The 20,746-nt window shown below is 38.9% G+C and overlaps 1 non-coding gene across 1 annotated transcript; it reads right to left on the minus strand.

Annotated features, from left to right (window-relative positions):
• Nucleotides 1–482: 482 nt before the first annotated feature.
• LOC111760175 (U6 spliceosomal RNA) lies at nt 483–589 on the minus strand. Its single transcript, XR_002793939.1, has one exon. It is a non-coding gene; the product is annotated as a U6 spliceosomal RNA (small nuclear RNA).
• Between the last annotated feature and the right edge of the window lie 20,157 nt (nt 590–20,746).

The following is a 20,746-nucleotide window of genomic DNA, read 5'->3' on the forward strand; positions in this document are numbered from 1 at the left end:
ACTAACATCAGGAAAATTCCATCTGAGACTTCTTGTCTCATTTTCACTTAAGCCTGAAGGTATAAAAACACCAGTTGGCAAATGTAGATTTTGAATAACCAATTAGCACAGCCTAAAACATTCCTTAATGTTTTATGAAAATTTAAAATAAAAAGGATTTTACCAGAAATTCAAACTGAGCTTGCACTGCTCAGTGGGAAACCTTAATCAGCTCATTATTGTGTTATGTTATTTTTCTTCATTAGGTAAATGAACCATATTGAAAAAGAAAATAATGGGCTAGGGGGAGGCCTTAAGTCTGTACCCTGAAAAACCAACAAAAGATCTACCAGTCATTTAAAAGCCAACAGGCTCTTATAAAATTGGATCTTTCAATCACTGTATTTTATTATTCGTATGCAGGAATGGTGAGGATGCATGCCATTTTTTTAAATTGCTAACATTTTATTTTATTTTATATTTTTAAAAATGAAATTTTATTTAAAAATATGGAGTGCTTCATGAATTTGTGTGTCATCCTTGCACAAGGGCCACGCTACTCTTCTCTGTATCATTCCAATTTTAGTACATGTGCTGCCGAAGCAAGCACCACGTGTGCTTTTGAAGTAAGATGCCTATTGCTGTTGTAAGGTTCTACCTCAAATACTGAGTTAATATTTAAGCAGCTTTATTGGTGCCACATACATATTAATAAAACACATTCCATTTCTATAATTTCACTGAGAGTTGCATAACTGAACTGAAGGAAATATTTAATCATGTAGTGATATTGTTGTAATAGTATACTGACTTTTTAATGTGGGTTGTAATACTACTAATGTTTATGGAATGAAGAAATTAAAATCTGATTTAATTTAGCCTGCCCTGAAATCATATAATCAAAGGAAATAGCAGTACACTATACATTGAAGACTGTGGCAATCTCTATATAAGAGTAAACATAGGGCATTATATTAGCAGTGATGACCATAATGTTGAAAATTTGCCCTTTCTGATTGAATAGGCAGTTTCATATTAAAAAGATTCCAGGTTATAAAATATGGGGTGAAATTCTTCCTCTGTTGTTTTTATCTACTCAAGTTTCATTCCGAGAAATAATGCAGAAAACTTGTTCAACAGTAAACAATATAATGATCTCTACTTGATGTGTACTTTATTTACAAAGAAACCATTTATTTGGCACCTGAAAGATTAGAGGTTTTCAAGAGTTAGACTGGATGTATTGTTTTTGTTGTTAACTGAATCAATAGGGGCAAAACTCTGAATTTTTAAGAGGTAACATAAATTAAAAGCCAGTTTTTAGTTTAAACATGGGAAATTCATCTTATGAAAACAAAATGGGTTGAACAAAGTAACTTTAAAAGTAAGTTCATTTAAAACTTCCCAGAGAAATAATCACATTCTGTTTTAAACAATTATGATTCATAATACATCAATTTCTTTGGTAGACTGTAACTTCTAGTGAGCAGGGATAATGTCTGTACATTTTTTGCATATCATGTATTTACTAAGTATATATTTGTGAAAGGAATTGTTAAAGATGTGATGAAAACTGATAACGTAATGAAGTTACTGCACAGATCAGCAAAGTGAAGGTAAAGCCATTGGCAATGTGATAAAAGATGCTGACTGAAATGTTGAAATGTTCATTTTGGCCCTGGATGGACACATTATCATATGAGGTACATTAAATCAAAACTTTGTTTTATTTCGCTAAGATGTCTCCTAATTTTTTAGAATCCTCAAACAAATTCCCCATGCCAAATCTAATCCAGTGGGCTAAACCTGTGAAATATGTCAAATGTATTTTCTTATTGTTCTGCACTTACAATTTGTACTCTAAGAATATATTTTTTGAAATCCATAGGAATATAGTTTTCACTTCAGATTGTGTCTATACTATATACATTTAGTTTCCAGTGGTCACTTATAAAGTTAGTCTCCAAAGCAGACCCGTTGCTCGTGTGCTGCTGGTGTGGGATGCTGGTCCTCTCAAGGACAGCTAGCCGATCATGCTAAGGCAGAGTGGAGGCCAGAGTCCCGGCCCAGAAGGCACTGGGGTAGGGCTTTCTTCCTGGCATTTGAGTCAGAGGCATTCTATTTCACCCTGTGGAGAGAGAAAGGACAAAGCCTGAAGGCCAGGTTTCTGGAAATGTTACATGAAATTTGAAAAGAGACTTCCTGTGAAATGTAACATTTTCTCATTAAACTAATGACTGTAGAACAGCTGTTGACTTTAGTTCAGTGAGCTTTGGGGGCTTTCTCTTATTTCATTTTTCATAATGTACAAGTGTTAGTATAAGAATAAAGTCTTGGGCTCGCAGTTAGGTGACCTGAATTCAATTCCCTTTCCAGCACTAATAGGCTGCGTGATCTTCATCAAGCCTTTCCCTTGTCGTGCTTCATTGCCACTTATGAAATAGGGGCAGTAATAATGTGTCTTTCAGAAATTTTGCAATTTTTGATACTGCTATTCTGCTGAAAGCTGAAAGGGAAATAAATCTACTGCTTTCATTAGTTGATGTTGTCCTTTCCTTGTAATTGATTCTCTCCCTACCCCTAGACACATACACACACACACAGACACACATTTTTGTGGCTAAATGGAAAATATTTGTGGTCAGTTCTCCAGGCAAAGTTAAGTTAGTGTTTAAGAACATCTAAACTGCCTTTGTGTAAGTCTTCATGCAACTTTGTTCAGTCACAGTAAGTTTATTTGATTTTCTAGTTCATATTCTCCACTCTGTATTTATAGGTATATACTGCATACACCCTTTGGTCAAATCTCAGTTTACAGATTATTTTTGCTCACATCAGATGGTTCATTGGTTTGTTTGGGTTCATAAAATTCTGTATTTAGTTTGTAGGAAATATTTAGAGAATGTGTCCTTTAGAATTAAATTTACTTTGATTGAAAGCTACTATGTCAATAGATCCTTCTTCTGTGGTTACACAATGATTTCATTTTATGAAAAAATTAGATTAATGCAAGTGATTATATGTAGAATATATAACATTTCTGTTAATGGTATGTGAATGAAATTGAACACTCATGATTTTTCAAAATTTCATTTTTAAAACCCAAATTGCATTCAAAATGGTCTGGTGAATTGGAGAAACTCTTCAGAATCTTAGAATTCATATTTGTACAATGATAAAAGTGGATTGTCTTTTATCTGCCTATGATTATGTGATTATTTTATTTAGAGTGAAGGTTTGAAGTCATGTCTCCTAGATTATGCTGTGTCTATTTAAAAGAACTCAGTGGATTCAATCCGTTATTCTAAATACTTCTTTTTTTTAAAAAAATTTCCTCCACCCCCATTATTAGTGTGGCATACATCATTAGTGTGGCACATTTGTTACAATCGATGATCACATTTTGGAGCATTGCCACTAAGTGTGGATTATAGTTTACATTATAGTTTATTCTCTGTCCCACACAATTTTATGTTATGTTAAGTTATGACAAAATACATAATGGCCTGTATCCATTATTGCAATATCATTCAGGACAATTCCAATGTCCCGAAAATACTCCACATTACACCTGTTTTTCCCTCTCCCTACCCTCAGAACCTCCAGTGGCCACTGCCTCCTCATCAATGATAAAAGTTCTTCCACTGATAGAATAACAATAACTCAATAGTAGAATACCAGTGAGTCTACTCTAGTCCATCATTCACTCCTCAATCCTGAGGATTCTGGGATGGTGATGTCCACTCTGACTCTAATTGAGAGGGGGCTTAGATTCCATGGGGCAGATGGATGGGACCATCTTTCTTGCAGTTGTAGACTCTCCCTGTTCCTTGGGATGGGCATTGTCCATCATCATCTCTTTGTTAGTTGTCCTGGGTGAGTTCAATGAACTGGAGAGTAGGTGTTGCAACTCTGTTGAGATTCAGGGCCCAAATGGCACATGAACAGCCCAAAGATTTGTCTCTTGGACATATACCTATCAAGTCTAGTACTAACTATAGATTCAGATATGGTGGGGAGTGCTTAACAAAAGAAGTGGAGTAAGGAAAGTAGTAAAGATTTAGATTTAGAGTATCTTTATCAGGCAAAAAGAGTACTGAACACAATGTGTTAGGAGTCTATGGGGCGTTGGAGAGGAAGAATTTTGTTGTGGCAATAACCTGCATGGTACTACAACTTTCTCCTGGAGTGGTGATATCAGTCTAGATACAGGCCTTGAACTGCTTAGATTGGTTTAGAAATTTGAAGGATCAGTGTACTGGAAACATGTGGAGAAGTAGAGGAAGGGGAATCATTTATTCAATCACACAATGAGTATTTTTTTATGTACTGTGTACTAGGCTCTCAATAAATACTTGTTTGGGAGGTCAAGGATGCTGGTGACCTGGCCTAGCCTAGCTAGGATGAACCCCTTCAGTCTAGGGAATGAAGGTGTGAATGAGAACAAAGAACAGTTGTATGAGAGTAAAGAAGTGAGCGGTCCTAAGAAATAAGGGTTTGTGGTTAGAGAGTGAGATAATAAAGTTAAAAATATCAAAGAAGTAATACATCTTGGTGCACGACAATGTCTTGAAAATAGGGTAGCATCCTTAATTGAAATAAAGGATATAGTAGACATAGATAGTATTTACTCATATCTAGTTTTTTCAAAAAAATAATTTATTTTTTATTTATTTCTCTCCCCACCCCGCGTTGTCTGCTCTCTGTGTCCTTTCGCTGTGTGTTCTTCTGTGTCCACTAGTAGTGGCACTGGGAATCTGTATCTCTTTTTTGTCGCATCATCTTGCTGCATCAGCTCTCCCTGTGTGCAGCACCACTCCTGGGCAAGTTGTGCTTTTTTTGCATAGAATAGTTTTCCTTATGGGACTCACTCCTTGCATGTGGGGCTCCCCTATGCGGGGGACACCCCTGCATGGCACAACACTCCTTGCACATATCAGCATTGCATGTGGGCCCTCTCACCACATGGGTCAGGAGGCACTGGGTGTGAACCCTGGACCTCCCATGTGGTAGGTGGACACTCTATCAGTTGAGCCAATTCTGCTTCCCGATGATAGCTTTGAACTTCTGAGTACATGATAAGTACATCAATCAGGGTTCTCCAGAGAAACAAAATCAATCACACACACACACACACACACACACACACACACACCTGCACACATATATTAGGAGATTTATTTTAAGGAACTGGCTCGCATAATTGTAGGGATTATCAAGTCTGAAATCTGTTGGGCAGGCTGGAAGCTCAAATAGGAGTTTTATCCTGCAGGCTTGATGCAGAATTTCTTCTTCCTTGGGAAACCTCAGCCTCTGTGTTCGACTGATTGGATGAAGCATGCCTACATTACTTAGGGTAATCTCCTTGAAGTCAACTGACTGGAAATGTTAACCACAGCTACAAAATGCTTTCACAGCAACTCCTAGGTGAGTGTTTGATTAAGTGACTGGATACTATAGCCTAGTCAAGTAAACACATAAGCCTGCAAGGCTATAGTATCCAGTCACTTAATCAAACACTCACCTAGGAGTTGCTGTGAAAGCATTTTGTAGCTGTGACCCCTTGCAAATGTCCATAATAATATTGTTGGCCAATGAAATAAAGGTCTCCAGCCTTCTCTTCCCCTGGCACAGTATGTATAGAGGAGGTTCTGGTTAAGTGGTCCTCTGAATATGGAAAGCCATTGACTGGAGCATTGTCCAGACCTACAGTGGACATAGTGGAAGTGAGAAAATATCTTTTGTGTTAGGATTCTAAGACTTTTTTCTTCTTAGTTTCTAAAATATAGCCTAGGTTGCTCTAACTGTTAGAAAGATGAAAGTCATTATGGATGAGGAATTCAAGGTACTGTGAGGCTATACATTATGCAAGCCCAATCTTCCTGTACTTTGAATTGGCTTCATGTAATGATAAGGTGACTTTTAGGATAAGCCTTTGAGGGTAAGTAGGAGTTTTCTAGATGAAGAAAATGAGGAGTTGTGCTGGTTTGAGTCTTTCATGGACCCCAGAAAATTATGTTCTTAAGCTAAACCGTTCCTGTACATGTGAACCTATTGTATTTGGGGTCTTTTGGTTAGATTTAGTCAAAGTACTTTTTGATTCGATCACTTTTGATAAGATTACCTCAGTTAAGGTCTTTGATTAGTGGATTAGTTGATTATAAAAATGGACACAGAGAAAGAGAGTTGCCCTTTTTACCCTGCCATGTTAGAGGGGACTTCAGGACCGCCCACAGCTGAGCTCAGGGAGAAAGCGAACCTACAGAGAAGCACTGAGAGGCTGAGAGAGCGGCCAGGGCCTGGAATTAGCAAAACATCCATAGCAAAACATGGAATTAGCAAAAAAAAAAAGAGAGGATGGCTGGGGAGAGACAAGCCATATGCTTGATTATGCACACCTGAGCTTGGGGAGCAAGTGAGCCTGGAGAAGGAGCAGAGACCAGCAGCCATTTCGCTGACCTTTGATGAGCCAGCATCTCTGATGATGCCTTGATTTGGACATTTTCACAGCTTCAGATTTTGCCCTAATAAATTCCCATTATAAAAGCCAACTCATTTCTGGTATTTTTACATTGTCAGTCTTTAGCAAACTAAAACAGAAGGGGTTTCCTAGACTCAGGGAACAGCTTCAATAGAGACTTAGAGATACAGAAGCCCCTTAGGCTAAATTAGATAAACTGTTGCTTTAGAAAGAGCAGCAACAAGAGATGTTTATTACAAGAGATGAGAGAGGTTAAGCTCTAAGCTAGATAGTAGTTGTTTGTTGAGTGACAGCTTATCGATATATTTAGCAATATCAGATGTTTGAATAAGATTGATTTCTGTGTACAATTACAAAACAACTCACTTAATTATAAAAGCAAGCACATTGCTTATAAAAATGTACACCAAGAACTTGAAAAGTTATGTGAAAGCATATAACATCTTTAATATAGCTATTTTCTAAATTCTTATTTTTATGTACACAAAGAAGGAAAAAGAATTCTTGACTTGTAGCCAAATCCTATTAGGAGCAAAACATGTGGTTAATTTAGATCTTGGGAATCAGACAGCTGGATGAAAGTTATGCTTTTCCATTTGTAGAACATGAACAAATGGGTTTATGAGTTCATAATTCACAGCGTATTGTATTGGTCAATCTCAAAAAAAAAAAAAAAAAAAAGTAATGATTTGGCCAGAATCACTCTATAAAGTGAAATGTCCCAAAGGCAAATGGTGCATAATGATGCTACTACTGGGAAGTGGATGTGGCTCAACTGACAGAGCATCTGCCTACCATATAGAGGGTCCAGGGTTCAATCCCCAGGGCCTCCTGACCTGTGTGGTGAGCTGGCCCACGTGCAGTGCTGCCACGCGAAAGGAGTGCCATGCCATGCAGGGGCACCCTGCGTAGGGGTGACCCATGTCTGAGGAGTGCACCCCGCAAGGAGAGCTACTCCGCATGAGAAAAGCGCAGCCCGCCCAGGAGTAGCACCGCACACACGGAGAGCTGATGCAGCAAGATGACGAAACAAAAAAGAGACGCAGTTTCCCAGTGCCATCAGATAATACAAGTGGACACAGAAGAATACACAGTGAATGGACACGGAGAGCAGACAACAGAGTCGGGGGGGGGGAAGGGGAGAGAAATAAATAAAATAAATCTTTAAAAACAAAAATGATCCTACTGCTATTACTGTCTGTTCAACTTGCTCATCCAGCTCAACCTGAGACCCCTGTGCTGCTGTGGGCTCAGGGGGGCACTGTGATACTGAGCAAAAAGGCACAGCAACTGGGATGACAGTGACCAGAAGGGAGCATAAGTTAAATTAGGTCACAAAAAAGGATTGTCTGAAGTGGCTGTTCTCAGTTTGCTGCTCAGTGGAGCAATTTAGTGAAGTAGGCAGGAGCTATGATTTCGTATTACTTCCCTCAGTGCTGGTTATGCCAGCTTTCTTTCTTTTTTTTTTCAAGATTTATTAAATTTATTTATCTCTCCCCACCCCCTCACTGTTTGCACTTGCTGTGTCTGTTCGTCTTCTTTGTTTCTTTAGGAGGCAATGGGACCTCTGATGTGGGAGGGAGGCACCTAATCACTTAAGCCACCTCAGTTCCCTGCTTTGTTGTGTCTCTCATTATCTTTTTTCTCTTGTGTCTCTTGTTGTGTCATCTTGTCATGTCAGATAGCAGTGCCTACCTGTCGTGCCATCTTGCCGCCCTGCTCATCCTCTTTAGGAGGCACCAGGAACCTCCACTCCCTGCTTTGTTGTGTCTCTCATTATGTTTTTCTTCTTGTGTCTCTTGTGTCATCTTGTTATGTCAACTTGCTATGCCTGCCCATTGCACCAGCTCACTGTCTTCTTTAGGAGGCCCTGGGAACTGAACCACAGACCTCCCATGTGGTAGACAGCAATTGCTTGAGCCACATCCGTTTCCCTATGCTAGCTCTCTGATCTTTCTGATCTATGGCCTAGAACATTGTCTCCCTCTTCCCTTATTCTATGCATTGATTAATTCAGCTACTCATCAGCCCACATCCAGCTGTTTAACATTCTCTTAATTGATCTCCTCCTTCCTTCCAGACTCTACTAATTTTTTTCAAAGTACACTTCTCACACAAGTTATGATGATCCTATTTCCTCTAAGGCAGAGATTGCTAGCTCTTTTCCTAATACAGTTCTCCCCTTACTCAATGTAACAGACTTTCTAGTCAAAGACTACTTCCCTGTGCCTCTGGTAGCTATGTGTGGCCAGATGACTAGTTTTCACCTAAGCGATATGCAAAGAACTAATGGGTAAAAGTTCTGGTTTGTGGACTTAGATAGGAAAGGAATATGTACTCCTTTCACAATTTTTCCTTATATTGCTGACGGAATGTAGATGTGATGTTGGTGTTTTAATTTTCTAGGCTGCTCAAGAAAATGCCATGAAATGGATCAGATTTTTATTTATTGGAAATGGGAATTTATTCACTCACAGTTTGAGGCTGGGAAAGAGTTCAAATCCAGGTTTCCTTGAGGCAATGCTTTTTCTCTGAAGATGGTGCCATTCTGGGGCTGGCTGCTGGTGATCTCTGGTCCTTAGCTTGTCCTATGGCAAAGCACGTGGTGGCCTCTCCTGGCTCCTCCATTCTCTTCCTTGTTCTATTGAATCTCAGGTTCTTGTTCAGGGCTTTCTCTCTGTCTGAATACCATTCCACTTATAAAAGAAATCAATAATAGAATTAAGACCCATCCTGACTGAGGTGGGTCCCCACACCTTAACTGAAATAACCTCATTAAAAGCCCCTCCTCAAAATGGGTTCACACCCACAGGAACGGATTAAGTTTATGAACATTTTTTCTGGAGTACATAGAGCTTCAAACCACCATGTTGGCAACAAGATCAATCCATTTAGGCTATGTGTTTTGAGATGACAAAGCTACAAGACTGAAGGAGTCTGGGGCTCTCACACTACAATGCTGTCCTAACGGCCCTCGGCTGCTTACTCCCAGAATGTGAATGAGAGAGGGATAAACTTTCATATTGTTTAAGCTACTATTATTTTGGCCTTTATTGTATCAGAGTAAAACCTGTATTCTTAGGTGCTTTGTTTGAAAGTCTTCATTGGCTCTCCATTACTTAAAGGTAAGTTCATATACTTTATGAAGTCATCTTTCAAATGTAGGTTCAGTTGGCATTTTCAGCATCCACTCTTGTAGTCACACTTGTCCTCCCCTTTCACCAAATATACCTACATTTGGTGCCTTTCTCTAGGGTTTTCCCTCTTCTTAGAATGCTTCTCTCCATTTAAACAACAGCAACAACAACTTCTCATTCATCCTTCAAGCCTGACTCTAATGTCAACATGTTGTGTGGCTTTCCCAGACTTCTTGCCACAGATTTTTCCCTGGTAGACTCAATTTCTTCTTGCTCAGAGTCCCAGAGTACTTATATGTATCTGAATCACATTCTACTAGTTTCTTGCATTAGAAGTTGAGTTTATCTCCCTCACTAGACATTGAACGCCTTGAGGACACATCCTTGATTATTCCATTGCATCTTCTTAGTCATGGGTAGACCATAATTCTGTCTCATTACAGGTAAAGTAAGGAGTAGATAATCAGCATGGACATAATATAAGGAACCAGTCTTTCCTGGTCTACATGGAATGGAAACATGGATGAAATTTTGGTTTTGTTAACAAAGAGGAGTGCAATGCAGGTTTGGAGATGCTTTGTGTTCTTTTCAACTAAATGGCCTTTGATAACAGCATTAACCATTTTGGACTAAATATTTCCAGGATAACTATTTTTTGCGAAATATGGCAAGATGTACTTTTCAGTCATTGATTAATTCAATCAACACACCTTTATTAAATGTGTATTTTATATTGTTTAAGATAACATTTTAAGTAAAATATAGTCACTACATTAAAAAATCTAGTGATGGAGATAAACAAGTAGACAAATGATTGTGAAATAAGTGCTAAGAAAGAGAAGGATAAAGCAGTGTGAAAGGTTGAATTATGTACCTCAGCACATGTTCTTAATCTTAATCTGCATACTCATAGTTGTGAACCCATCATCATAGGACCCTTGAAGATGTCATTTTTAGTTAAGGTGTTGCATAACTGAATGAATGTGTTTAATGTGTGTTATTGGAGGCTTTATAAAGAGAACAGGTTGGTCACAGAAGCCAGAAAGGAGAAGACATTGTCATGTGACAGGAAGCAGAGATATAAACCAAGGAACCTCAAGGATTGCCTACTGGCAGCCAGCACCAGAACATCACAGACCTTGGGAGAAAGCATTGTCTTGCTGATATCTTCATTTTGAACCTCTCTAGCCTAAAACCTGTGAGTCCATAATGTCCTGTTGCGAACGTCAACCCATCGAGCAGCATTTGTGATAGCAGCTCTGGCAAACTAAGACAAGCAGAGATCAAAATTAGGGAGAAGGAACTGATATTCTTGAATTTCATTATTTATTTAATTAGTGAATATGTGAGCATGAAATTAAAATTTTAGATCTCTAATAGGTTACGGAATAGGATTATAAATCCAAGTTACCTTAGCGCGTCAACAAAATAGTTAAAATTTTCATGAGCCCACCTAAAGTAACAACAATATTTTTTAAGACTTTTCTCTATACTAAGTGGCATATGCTTTATTTCACTGTTATGACAACATGCATTATTGATACTGTTATAACACATTTTTAAAGGAGAGGAAAACAAAGCTTACTGAGAGTATTTTATCAATGGACACAGAGCAAGGAAGATACAGAAGTCTTATTTAGACCCAGGTGTTCAGTCATTCTTATGGTTACTATGCCTGAAGATTATACCTGGAGGAGGGAATAAAAAAGTTTGCAGACACACACAAAAGATTATTGGCTTCCACCAGGGTGTGGTGTTGTATGGGAAATCTACTCATCTGTATGATTGTTTTGCAAGTTCACAATATCTGTAACAAAAATACATTAAAAAAATAGTATGGGTTGGGGGAAAAATACACCAAATGTAAGATAAGGAATATAGTTGGTAGTAATATTTTGACAACGCTCTAGCATAGTTTGTAACTAATGTTTCACATTAATGCAAAGAGTTGGTGGAAGGGTGAGGTATATGACCTCTGTGTGATGTTATGTATGTTTATTTTGTAAGTTTGCAATCTTTACTATGTACTTTTTGTTTGTGTGTGTTCATGTATGAATGATACACTTCAGTAAAAATTTTAAAAAAAGATTACTGGCTATATTCAAGGATGGAGGCTAAAATATTCAGAATCATAATGAATAAAATGTTGACTACGAGACACCTGATTCTCTATTCTTTTCTGTCTGTAATGTCTTAGGTGACATGACCTTGCAAGTCTATGTGTGCAAGACATTCAAATATATGTCTCCTGCCCAGGCACCTCCCTTGAGTTCAGACTTTCATATCCACCCGCCTCCTTGGCTTCTCCATTATGATGCTCAGTGTAAATATTGAAAGTTTAAAATATATTTAAATATCGAACTATGCTTCCTCTGTTGTCTCCCATTTCAGTATGCACTATTACCATCCACCTATTTATGGAGGCCTAAATTAAGGAATCATTCTTGATTCCTCACTTTCTTTCACAATTCACATTTAATTTATCAGCAATTGCTGTAGGCTCTACCTCCCAATCTCTCTCTCCTTCTTCCCACTAAAATTCCAGTCCCAAGCACTTTTTCACCCAAAATAGTGCAATAATACCCTGTTCTCCCAGTCTCTGCTTTTGCTTCCCCATCCAATTTCTACCTAGATCTCAGGGGTGATCCCTTAAAAATATTAACCAGATAAAATTATTCCCTATTTAAAGCTTTCTGGTGCTGTCTTATAGCTCTTGAAAAAAAAAATCTAAACTCCTTACAATGGTCCCTGCCTATCTCTCTGTGTAACTCCTCTTACTCCCCCACTTAACTACATTTCAGACACAATGGCTTTGATTCTATCCATTGAACATGACATCCTTGCTTCTACCCCAGGGCCTTTGCATGTGAGACGACCTCTTCCCCGAGCCCTCTTTCACCAGATCATTGCATGTTTGGCTTCTTTCTTTCTTTCAATTTTCAGCTCAAGTGTCACTGGCTCAGAGTGGCTTTCCCTAGTTTATCTAATCAACGAATCTATCCAGATTTATTTCCATATCTCCTTTTACTTTCTTCACAGTATTTAGCTGATTGTCTTGCTCATGTATTTACTTGTTATGTCTCTCTTTCTTCCACTGGAATGAAGACTCTATGAAAGTAAAGACCTTGTTTTTCTTGTTCAAACCTGTAACCCCACGACCAAGAACAGAGGCTGGTGCACACTGAGCACCCAGTGCATGAATAAGTGGGTGACTGAATAAATTAACAATCCAACAAACAAATGTCAGTCAGCATTAGATACCTGAAGTAGGCTTTGGAACCCTCTTCTCAGATAGACTTCAACTATGACACATTCGTTTCACTCAAGAATAGTTGATTGTGAGGTTTTTTTTAAGACACAGCAGAGGAAAGTTTCTTCCTCTTTAGTTCCAGACCACAGACGAAAGAAACTCCCCCACTGCAGGAAACCTAAGAAACTACCAGGAAAACAAATTGCCAATGTAAGGAAAGCATTGATGAGGTTAAGATTCTTTGGATTTAATTTTTGAAGCTTATTGTGGTTGCAATTAACTGCTTGTCAACTTTTGGGCTGTAGACCCTGCCACAACAGTTAATCAGTGCTTGCGAGGGAACCAGAAATCAAACAGCATGGAGCAGATGCCCATGGTTAACTGGATTCAAGGAGACAAAACAGTCCCTGACAGTCTATAGTCATTATTGTGTATTTCTAAAAATTGCAAGATAAGGAGGAAATCTGAAGATTAGCCCTTTAAGGGATAGGAAGGATTTGGCCCAGCGTAGCCTCTGAGAACAGGGATATCTTCTGTCACTGGATGTGGAGTGTCTTCTGGTGTGTCTTAGTCAATAGCTGTCCTTTCACACTACTGCTTCCTGACATATCTCCCTACTGCAGATCCACTCATTGTTGACCACAAGAAGTCAGGACCAATGATTTTGGTTTAATCTGCTCAGCATGTTTCCTTAAAGAATGACTTAATTTAATTTCCTCATTCTTCAACATTTGCAAATATTTTAAGTTTTAGCATTTTATATTTCTATTAAAAACAATGTTCTCCTAACACAACCAAATCGTAGGAGAAGATTCTATGGAATGGATTGTTATGAAACATAGTTATATGAAGCCAGGAGACTTCAAGGCAAACAATATTGCACATCTAAAATTGCAAACTGATACTGAAAATACTTTCTGAAATGAAACCAATCCTAAAAATTTTGTTCTTTGCTTTTTCTTCAACTTCTAAATAAGCTTAGTACAGTATGAAATGAAGAATATTTAAAAAATGAATGGGGGAAGGAAATTTGGCTCAATGAATAGAGCATCTGCCTACCACATGGGAGGTCCAAGGTTCAAACCCAGGGCCTCCTGACCTGTGTGGTGAGCTGGCCCACACGCAGTGCTGATGTGCACAAGGAGTGCTGTGCCATACAGGGGTGTCCCCCATGTAGGGGAGCCCCATGTGCAAGGAGTACTCCCTGTAAGGAGAGCTGCCCCATGTGGTAAAAGTGCAGTCTGCCCAGGAGTGGGGCCGCACACATGGAGAGCTGATGTACCAAGATGATGCAACAAAAAGAGACACAGATTCCCGGTGCCTCTGACAAGAATACAAGCGGACACAGAAGAACACACGGCAAATGGACACAGAGAGCCGACATTGGGGGGAGGAGGAGGAAGGAAGAGAGAGGAGGGGGGAAGAGGGAGAAGAAATAAAAAATAAATCTTAAAAAAAAAAAGAATGAATGGAAGATTGTAACATAAATGTAGTGGTTAAGAACTTAAGTTTTGGGGACAGATTTTGTGGATTCATAACCTTGTTCCAGTCTATAATGGATACTTAACTGCCTTGCTTAATTTCTTCATATGTAGCATGGAGACAATATTACTGTCTACCTCATAGGTCTGTTAGAAGAATTAAATGAGATAAATAAATGAGGTTTTCTTTTAATGCTGGCATATAGTAAGTGCAATAAATGTTAGCGATATCCATTTTTATTTTATGTAATATTATTTGTCAATTGCTACTCCTTTTTCCCTGACCTCTTACAAACCTGGTGACAGTGAACCATTTCAAAAATCATGTCATATTGAAGGGATTGGTGACCTTTTAAAAAGAGAATGTCAAGAATCCAATAGCTTTTTCTCTGACATGATAAAGTATGAATTGAAAGACTGTAAGTTATGTCTAAGTAGCGCCTCTCGATTGGGTTTAGGAAAAGAAAGTGTTTCTATTATGTTGATTCTTATGATGGCAGGGATAAGAATAGTAGAGGGTAGGTTTTGGTAGGTGTAACTGGATAAAATCGTAAATGCGATGGGGCTGAGATGGGATCTGAAATTAACCCACACAGTATTTTTGGCACATACGCTCTGTGCTGGCCACCCCTGAGACAGTGCTAGGGTTTGAAGTGGATTGATGCCCAAATTCTTCATGGCATAATTTAAAAGATTTTAAGCAAAATATGCTGCCACAATGAACACACACTCTGTGCTTTATGAATGGCCTGTTTATTGCTGTGGCTCCACACAACTAGAACAAACCTGCCTAAACCAGTCAAATTCATGCAGAGTCACAATGCTATGCTTTAAATTTATCCCTTACTTCTAAATCCACTTCCAACTACATTAATGTGTAGATTTTGCAATGAAATACACTGGCTTGTGCACCTTTAAAACAACCCCATGCATGTCACTATTTAACATGGAGCATGAAGGAATCTCTGATTACTGTGCTTCAACCTTCTCCTCTAGTCTGTGTTGGTCTGACTGCAGGAAATAGCAGCTCAATCTTTGAAGCAAATACTTTTCCTCTGCCTCTGAGAACAAATAGCCCGAGAAAGCTTCCCTACTCCGAGGATAAGTGTGTGATAGGAGAGTCTAGGGCTGTCAGTTGTGTCTGTCAGAATGTCACCTGAAGGAAGGCAGCTGGCTCTTGTGGAGTGATAAGGCTAAGGTTACTGAGGCAGAGATAAAAAGCCCACATGGTCAAAACACATTACAAACCAAAAGATCCCCATTGGAAGTTTTTGGCATTGCACCCCAAGCCTTTCTCTGAACTAAATGACAGTCTGTTCTGATTTTTTAAAGGGAATGTACGAAGTAAGGTCTCCTAAGTGAGACAAGTACAGAAGACACATGTGCAAAAACACACACATACACTTCTGAGAAAGAATTGGCTTCATCAGCTGTAGGTGGCTGACCCCTTCCCTGGTGGGACACTTTAAAAGAAGTCATTATAAAGGAACAGAATAGACAGCATAAAGAATTGCACTGCTTGTAGTGGGAACTTTTATTGCTTCAGACACAGGCACTGGGGATGGTGGTGGTGGTGGTATCAAAAGTCAGGAGCTCCTGGAATAAAACACTTTGGAGAATAAGACCCAGGTATAGAGGGCCACAGAAAGTCCCACTAATGGAATAGTACAGTTGGTATCTCTCAAACATATTTAAACTCTTACCTGCTTTTCATAAACACACATTTCTCAGGTCTATCCTTTCTCTCCAAGGGATTCTGATAACCCACTCCCCACTTTAGGATATCTCTCTTCTCTTTACATCTCCCAGCTATGCCACCCAATTGTGCCTCAATAGTGAAGATTTTATGGAGCTTTGTTTTCTATAGTTAGTAGACCCTAAAATTTAGTTTTCCCTCACCTCAAAATACAAAGTTACATTATCACTGTGACCAGGTGTTATAGGCTCAATTGAAATCATTCCCAAAATATATGTGGAAGTTCTGACTCCCAGTACCTCTGAATTTGATTTTATTTGGAAAAAAGGATCATTGCAGATAGAATATGTTATGTTAAGATGAGGTCCTACTGGAACAGTGTGGGTCCTATTCCAATATGATAGGTGTCCTCCCAAGAAGAGAAGATACTGACAGAAACAGGGGAGAAGGCCATGTGATGGGGGAAGCAAAGATTGAAACGCTTCAACTGCAAGCCAAAGAATGCCAAAGATCTCTGACAAACTAATAGACACTAGAGAGAGGCCAGGAAGGATTCTCCCCTACAGAATTCAGAGGGTCATGGTCCTGCCAATGCCTTGACATCTTGTCTCCAGAACTGCAAGACAATAAATTTCTGTTATTTTTAGCCACCTAGAGTGTGGTAGTTCATTAAGGCAGCCCTAGGAAACCAAGACAGGAGGCTTTTTTCTAACTATAGCACACTCCCTTATATTACCCCCTGAAGGGGTTATCGCTCGGACACCCTTCCCCATCCCCAGGTATTTTTCCAAAATCTTACAAGATTCTGGACATAATCTGTCAAGACAAAGCATTATAATGAGTAGTGGAATGACTAGTCTTGACCATTAGAGATCTGCCAGCCCGTGGGATGTAATATGAAGATCTAAAAGGGAGAGATTCTTTTGGTAGTTTCTTTGAGATACCATTTCCACCTCTTTATTTTCCCAGTCCTTCCAGCAATAATCCATAGTGTAGCAGGAATTCCTGAGCCATGGTTAAACTGTTTATCCATTACCAATTCAGATCTGCTTAATGAGCAAGGCCACCTGGGGGTGCTACTTGAGTGAGATTCCAAGGACCCCAGGAGAAAGACAAGGCAAGGCATGTAGAGGGTGGCAGATTTTCAGGACTAATATTCCTTGTATGTGAGGGCCACAAAGGCCACCCTCCCCTCTGGGTAACTTGCTGGGTAGGGAAAGAACTACCCCAGTAGGAATAAGAATGTTCAGGATTTCAAAGGAGGTGGGCATGGGGCAATGCTTCACATTTGGGTGGGGAGGTGAGTTTTGAGTACAGCGTGGTGGACATCGCTCCAGCTATAGCAAGGCATAGATTTCTGTAGACCTGGAACTGGAAACCGAGATTAGAGAGGCCATTGTCTGAGACTAGCCACAGGTGGGATGGTCTACTGATGGAATAAGTAACAGAGGTATTCAAGGAGCAAAGCAGTTTTTTTGTTGTTGGTTTCTATTTTTTTTAATTTTTGGCACCAGTATGGGGTTTGTTGGAGCACAGACTAGTAGCAACTACAATGATGCTAATGTAGAAGACCAGGTTATTAATTTTCAGAATGAGATAGGCAATGACAAATGCCCTAAGATGGACGAAGATAAAAGGGTAGGTACATATAAGAACCTCTGTTGACTGCTTTGAACCAGAAAGGAGTGTAGTGAAGAGATCAGAGGTTCCAGGAATTCCGCTCTTAGAGGGTGAGTTGGATGTATTGTAATGATGCTATATTAAAATTCTGTTGTCTAAGGTGACTTGAGACAGTGTCTTAAATATTTTGCTTTATTTGCACAGACACATAAACATTGTACTTCTTGTCACAAAGATAAGTTATTTAGAGCTTCAAATATGACAACTTTCCATTTCTAATATGTCCTAATCATATTTTATTTTTTCTTTCTTCATAAGCCATATGTATATACATGTGCATGTGTAAAACAAGGGTGAAAAAGTGCAAGAGCAAAATACAAAGTCCTGTGTTTTGGTTTTTTTTTTTCTTCCCACAGATTCCTGGGAGAGAATTCCACCATAAATGCCACATTTCCCTCTAACTCAACTTCAGTAACACTGGCCTACAATCTCTCACACAGACGGTTTCTAGAAAATCGTTGCTTTAGGCTAAGTGATAGTTTTCCACACGGCAAAGTGACTGGCAGGCACGTAAACTATGGCTCTGACTGAAAGTTATGTTTGGCACGGCTCTGACGCTGTGAAGGTTAGAAAGATGCCGCCACAATGAACACTCCCCAAAGCTCTATGAATGGCTCATTGAAAGCTGTGGTGTCTGCAACTGGAACAGACTACACTAAAGGAGTTCTGTGTGCAATAGGCTATTCCAGACCCATGGACTGAAGCAAAACCTGCGTGCATTTTTTTTGGATTTGCTAAAATATACGTGCATTTTTGCATCCATGTCAGGAACAAGTTTAAGTACATTAGCAATTCTTTTCAAAATTGTTTTCTAAACTAAAAAGGTAGAGAGACGTAAGGTTTTAGATGAGTAAACTTTTACAAGTGTTATTTGATGTTTTTGACCTAAGTAGATATCACTGAATATACAGAGGAAAAAGTTCAATATCAAAGGTGAGTTCAAGAGGAAGGAGAAGATTAGAAAGGACAACAGAGGAAGGTGGGGGGTGTGTGTATGTGGGAGAAACAGATAAACATAGTGAAGGAGAGACACTACAATCAAAGGGTGATTTATGGAAATACTTTTATTAGCACAGCGCTCTAACCATCTGAGCTAACCGGATACTGTGGGAATACTTTTAAAGGTTCAAAATGTTTTTACTTCTTTTAGTTTATCTTCATTTATTCATCAGTTCCCAGTACATTAAATCGTAGCTATAAAAATGACAAATATGTTTCAGTAAATGTGAATAAATTCTCATATTATCCTTTGTCTGCAGAATGTAGTTACTGAGAATTCTCATATTTTCTGAACAACTTACTCTTACACATAGTTAGTAAATAGAGAATTACTGCCAATTTCCTTTAAGAACCTCAAATAAAGAAACAAAAATATATCTTGTATCATTTTCACTGTACTTTAATTTAATACTCTTTCCTGAATGTGAGGGCTTTATTTATCTGCCAGTTATTCAGACACTTTATTTTACTGGTAAGGAAACTGAAGCACAGAGAAATTTAACACACTTTTGCTTATGAATGTGGCTAAATGATACATGAATTATAAATTGCTATTTCCCTTCCCCTGAGGATCTCATATCAATTTTTGTGGCCTTTTCCTAATTCTTTACTTTTAAGTAAAAACAGAAAAGCCGTAGTCTAGGAATTCCACAGAAATATTTTGGAAAGAGTCCTTGCTGAGGAAGTTCCTTCCTTAATACCTCCTCCTGCCTAAGAGCCCCAAGGTTGGGAGGGAAGGAGTGATTGGAAGGGAAGAGCAGTTCTCCTATGTCTGGGCAGAGTCTGCACCAGCTACCTGTGTCCTCTTGGTGGTTCTGAGGACTTCAATCAAGAGCAAAAGGAAAGTGTGACCCACTTTCAGTCTAGAATTCTGGGAGTTGGTAGTATTCTAGATGTGCTTGTGTCACAATGTCTTGAGTGCCTTAGAGTAGAGGTAGTTGAGTTAGGATGCAGAGAGGGTCTGAGGACAGCTCCACGTTTTATTCCCACCAGAGAACGTCCAGAGAAAGTTCATTCCCTCCTTCCTTCATTCAACAAATATTTACAGAGAACACATAACGGCATAGGGCCATGATTTCAGCTCTGCACAACAGCTTCCATAGACCTTGTATTCTAGTGAGTCTTCCCCGACATCCGAAGAAGGGCCCAGTGTCAACTCAAGCAGAGAGTCAGTGTTCTGAGGACTCTTGGTAAAGGGCAGTAGCTTCTGATGGCAATTGGCCCAATGGACACAAGGCCACCATCTTGGATGGTGGCAGATGTGCTGTCAATAAGCTTGGATGATTGTATATATATTCCACTAGATCTCAGATACACCCAAGAAATGGGCATCCACTGTCCCACTGACTTGTGCGTCCTTCTATCTGCCCTGAAACTTAGGTCAACCCCAGGCTGAAAGTCTGGGAGTAGAAAATTGGTAAATCTGTATTTAATTCTAAAATAATTTAGAAATGACTGAAGTACATGAGGTTTTTTTTAAATATTATCATATTACCTTTCTTCCCCATTAGGTGGAATATAAAGACATTTTTGCACACATATTTCTCATTTGCAAAAATTATGCCTGTCATAGTGGCAAAACCAAAAATAACAAAATTTTTTTAAAAAACTGAAATTCAGTGAACACCTATTGTAAGTGTCAGGAACAAGGCTAATTTATGTATATATATACCAGGCATTATTATGCCAATGTTAATAATAAGCAAATTAGGTACAGTGAAGGCAAGAGACTTTCAGAGAGAAAATGCTTAATAAACTGTACTGACAGGATTTGAATCTGGGGCTGGCTCATTAAAAAACTTGAAATTTCTCTTTGAGAGAGGGAAAAACAAAATTTAGGCTAATTAAGGATAATAGCAATGATACTAATTCTTTGCATACAGAGATGCCTTGGTTTATAAATCTAAGGAGCATATATCCAAAAAACAAAAGAATTTGATTCTTGTCAACAGGTGCCACAGAATCTTATAGGACATCTGGTGTAGCCCTTATGAAAACATTGGGAGATTTAGGTTTGCAAATAGATTTTACAACTTAAAACAC

Source organism: Dasypus novemcinctus, chromosome 2, assembly GCF_030445035.2.
Source record: "Dasypus novemcinctus isolate mDasNov1 chromosome 2, mDasNov1.1.hap2, whole genome shotgun sequence".
NCBI classification, from domain to species: Eukaryota; Metazoa; Chordata; class Mammalia; order Cingulata; family Dasypodidae; genus Dasypus; species Dasypus novemcinctus.